This window comes from Propithecus coquereli, unplaced genomic scaffold, assembly GCF_000956105.1.
Source record: "Propithecus coquereli isolate 6110/MARCELLA unplaced genomic scaffold, Pcoq_1.0 Scaffold111, whole genome shotgun sequence".
NCBI classification, from domain to species: Eukaryota; Metazoa; Chordata; class Mammalia; order Primates; family Indriidae; genus Propithecus; species Propithecus coquereli.
The window spans coordinates 740,297-745,445 of record NW_012135081.1 but is presented as its reverse complement, the minus strand read 5'-3'; positions in this window follow the sequence as shown (position 1 = coordinate 745,445).

The window sequence follows — 5,149 nt, the reverse complement described above, 5'->3', positions numbered from 1 at the left end:
CTGTCACATATTGCTTGGCTAGTAAGTAGAGAAACCAGGCCTGAACCAAGATTTGACTAGGTTGACAGCAGTTCCCTACTGTGCCATGCTGCAGGGGCGCTTTGTCCTGTCCTTTGGTAAACAGCCTCTGAAAAAGGAACAGCATGGCCAGTTTGATGGGTGGTTAGATAGTGATCTGTAGTGAGTACCCACTGTGAACAACCACCTGGACTTCATGCCCCAGGGAGACACTGCAGTTGACTGCAGCAAGAGCAGGCCCCGCAGGAGGGCAATCAACAGGACTGGCCAGGGAGGAGTGCCTGATCTCCCGAGAAACCTCATGCTCTCTGCTCTGTGTGTTCTAGCAGCACCAGAAAACCACGTGTTTGAAATCAAGTTATAAAGCCTAACTGGGTTAAGTTGAAGAGACATAAGAAGGAGACCTGACTTTTCCCTGAGGAATCAGAGTGGGTGGTATTTGTTCCTGCTGTTTTGACGGCAGTGAAGGGGCGGGTAGGAGAACAGTTGTGCTGGTGGAGGTGGTGGTGAGTTTCCTCACCCAGAAACATCTTCAGGTAGGGTTTCCTCCTTGGTATGAAGTATTAAGGCAGGTTATAAAACTCCCTCACCACCTGTATGGAAATGATTTTCCTTGGCTGTACCCGGGGAAACCTTGGCCCTGGCTTCGCTCCTGCCAGGGAGCTATTGCAGTGGGGACTGTGTTCACTGAGTCAGCTCCATCAGCATCCACCCGCCCCGCTCACATAGCTCTGAAAGGGGAGAGGGGACATTTTCTGACAGGTATTGCAGACAGAGGGCATGAGGCTCACATGCTGGAGGGACATGTACACAGGGAGAAAAGCTACAGAAGGAATAGGATAACTGAATTCAAAATTTTTTTTTGGCTGGGCATGGTGACTCATGCCTGTAATCCTCGCACTTTGGGAGGCCGAGGCTGGAAGATCCCTTGAGACCAGGGGTTGGAGATAGCCTGGGCAACACGAGACCCCTTCTCTAAAATTAAAAATGAAAAAAATTATCTGGGTGTGGTGGTGCACACCTGTACTCCCAGCTACTTGGGAGGCTGAGGCAGGAGGATCCCTTGAGCCCAGGAGTTTGAGGTTACAGTGAGACTCTGTCTCAAATTATCTGGGTGTGGTGGTGCACACCTGTACTCCCAGCTACTTGGGAGGCTGAGGCAGGAGGATCCCTTGAGCCCAGGAGTTTGAGGATACAGTGAGCTATGATTATACCACTGCACTCCAGCCTGAGCACCAGAGACCCTGCCTCAAAAAAAATTTTTTTTTTTTTTTATTAATAAGGTCTGTATAGCTGGAGATGGAGAATTCTTTCACAGACTTTTTAACAGGGCAGGAGACAGAAAAGCAAAGGAGTTATGGTGAGTCAACATTCAACTTGTCATAGGTTAGCGTAGACACCTATTCTGTAGCACCTAGCTAGACACCTCTTGAAGTAGTTGCCATTGTCTCTGCTTTACAGTTCAGGAAGAGGTTCAAATATATTGTTACTTGTCCAAGGTTAGTCAGTCACACAGCTAACCAGGGTCTTTCTTTTCTTCTTTTTTTAGAGACAGGGTCTTGCTGTGTCACCCAGGCTGAAGTGCAGTGGCATGATCATAGCTCACTGCAACCTCGAACTCCTGGGCTCAAGTGATCCTCCTGCCTCAGCATCCCGAGTAGCTGGGACTACAAGTGTGTACCACCATGCCTGGCCCTACCCAGGGTCTTTCTACTGTACCACACTGCCTGGCCAACAGGCAAGGCTTTCAAGGGTTTAAGGAAGAGCTCTACTTCCTTCACCTACAAAGTGGTTGAAGAAAGAGCTGGAATCATTTATGTTTTCCCTCAAAGCTGAGCAGAATGACTAGCACACAGGAGGTACCTCAATATTTGAAGGAAAGAAAGAATATGCCCAAGTGACTGCAACAACCAGAGGTTTGATTGATTTTATAATATGTTGTTCTGGCTACCAGCATCATAGGCCAGAGTTCTGAACTCACTGGTTAAAATTGTGATAAAATAATTCCTTATATTAGTTGGTGGCCTCCCAACATGTATTGTTTTGGACACCTGTTTCTTCCAAGAAGTGTGCTGCCATAAGGACACAATTGTCACCAGGTGGGACAATAAGGTGGAATGAACCCTATAAATCAGGCAAGACAAGACCTCATTTTGGGCTCACATCTATAATCCTAGCACTCTGGGAGGCTGAGGCAGGAGGATCGCTTGGGCTCAGGAGTTTGAGACCAGCTTGAGCAAGAGCAAGACCCTGTCTCTAAAGAAAAAAACAAAAACAAAAAACCTAGTTTTGTTAAGTCACGTGGCAGGATTTCCAGGGACAAGAAGTCATTACTGACTTCTCTAAGAAAATTGGTTAGTTCACATGTTGATGACCATGTATCTTGGATTTTTCAGGCCACTCCTAACCTCAAACAGTTTATCCTCTTCCCTCGGTAAATACATTCATACTCACAAGACTGTACCCTGGTTTGGGATTCTGAAATAGGAGGTCACCATCTCTAAACAGCACTGCACAATTACCTGATCAACTGCTGGTACAGTTCTAGCTTAAGCAGAGGACCCAGCCCTTTTGGCACCACATCCTCCACCTTACTCAAGAAGACAGTGGTGCCTTCAGACAACACTATTCCCCTGTATTATTTATCTGTATGTCTCAGTTGCCCCAACTAGTTTATCAGCCACTTGAAGTCAGGGGCTGTGTTTAGTTACCTTTCTCTCTCCTTAGCCTCCAACTCAGCGACTGTACAAAGCATTCCCAAACACTGGAAAGTGTAAATTGTACAACTTTATCAATAATAAAGAATACTTTATCAGTATGACCCAGCGATTCCACTCCTAGCGATTTATCCTACAGAGATACTCTCACAAGTGAGGAATGATATATTCATTATGGGATGCTCATTGCAGCAATACATGTAATAGCAAAAAACTGAAAACTCTCATTAGGGACTGGTTAAACTTATTACGACAAGTGTATACAATGGAATACTATGCAGCCACAGAAAGAACAAGGTATGTTTATATATACCTACACAGAAGGAGGTCTAAGTGTTATACACTCTATGATATACTTGCACTAGCATAGGAAATCTCCAGAGGGATACACAAGAAACTTAACAGTGGTTGCCTCTGGGGAGGGGATGATAGTTCAGAGAGGGATAAAGGCTTATTTTCATCATATACCCTTTTGAAATATTTAGATTTTTTTTTTTACCCTTTGCATATAATGATTTTTCTTAAAACAAAAAAAATCAGTTATGAAAAGTGAGGACAAGTGAAAAAAGCAAGCTTTATAAGAGCATGCATAGTATGAATCCCATTTATGGAAAAGAAAGAAAAAAATGTATTTCCACATTTGGGTTTAGAACATTTCTGGGAAGTTACGTAAGAAACTTACCAGTGATTTCTCCTGGAGGGTGGGATTTTTAAAATTTTCACTATGTATCCTTTTGTATTTTTTAAAATTAGTCTGCATTACTTTTTTAAAAAGCAAATTTTTAAAATGGCTATAAATTAGGGGCCTAGGAAATATTCGATGTTCATAATGAAGTCACGCTAACTTAAATTTTGCCTCTCAAAATTTAAATACTGACAGAACTAAACAACTTAAAGTCCCAGCCCTATCTCTAGTTTGGGGAGGGCAAGACATTTGTCTGCAAGGGGAAATGGAAAAGGGAAGGAAAGATGATGGCTAGGTAGGGTCTCTTTGAACACCAGTAGTAGCTGCCCAGGGTATGGAAACTTTCTTCTTTTGCGAAGTCCAGAGTTATTATGGTAAGGAGTAAGGAATGGACTATGCAATTCAAACTTAAGAAAAACCTAACATCTCTTCATTGAAGCAAAGTCAAATGGACAAATTTAAGAGAATATCTACGCATGAGATCCTAAATGAATTATGGTATAGACAGATTATAAATGAATTATAGAATATGTATAGTATGATGTTTTTTACAAAAAGCAAACATTTAAAAACCTGCATATCCATGTGTATATGTACATATATGCTTTGAAAAAGGTCTAAGCCAGGAGCAGTGGTGTACTCGGAGGCTGAAGCAGGAGGATAGATCACTTGAGCCCGGGAGTTCAAGGCTGTAGTGAGCTATGCTCACACCTGTGAATAGCCACTGCACTCCAGCTTGGGCAATACAGTGAAAACCCATCTGTAAAAATAAAAAAAAAAAAAAAGAAAGAAAGAAAGAAAGAAAGAAAGAAAAAGGTCTAGAAGGATATATGCCAAATAATTAACAGATATCACTCCTGAGGAGTAGAATGGGAATACAGAAAACTTTTTCAGGCCGGGCGCGGTGGCTCACGCCTGTAATCCTAACACTCTGGGAGGCCGAGGTGGGCGGATTGTTTGAGCTCAGGAGTTCAAGACCAGCCTGAGCAAGAGTGAGACCCCGTCTCTACTAAAAAAATAGAAAGAAATTATCTGGACAACTAAAAATATATAGAAAAAAATTAGCCGGACATGGTGGCACATGCCTGTAGTCCCAGCTACTCGGGAGGCTGAGGCAGTAGGATTGCTTGAGCCCAGGAGTTTGAGGTTGCTGTGAGCTAGGCTAACACCACGGCACTCACTCTAGCCACAGAGTGAGACTCCGTCTCAAAAAAAGGAAAAAAAAAAAAAAAGAAAACTTTTTCTTTTTCCTTTCACATTTCTGTATTATTTGATATTTTAAATAATACTTTTGTAATTAAAAACAAAATGTAAAAAAACCTGCATAATGTTCAAACTTTTATGTCCAAAAAAATTCTTCAAATATTTTTCTATAAGATTTTAATTTTAACCTCAAGGTAGTTTTCACAAATGTGGTTTCCCATCTGTCTGGGTGGTTAAATACAGTCTTGCCTGGATAAAGGGAGAGAACTCATAATTCTTCAAGGTCACTTCAATCTCTGGATTTCTCATAAAGTACGGGTAAGGTAAGTAATTAATCAGAAAAGCAGGGCTTTTTCCTGACACCCAGCAATGTGATGGTGTTGAACAAATTTCTAAAAATGAGGTGATCAGCCCCTTGGAAAATGGCTTCCCCAGTACTCCTTGACTACTGTTTTCTTTACCGGAAGACACACACACATATTCTCTCTCTCTCTCTCTATCTGTTCAACCAACCTGAACCTTGGCA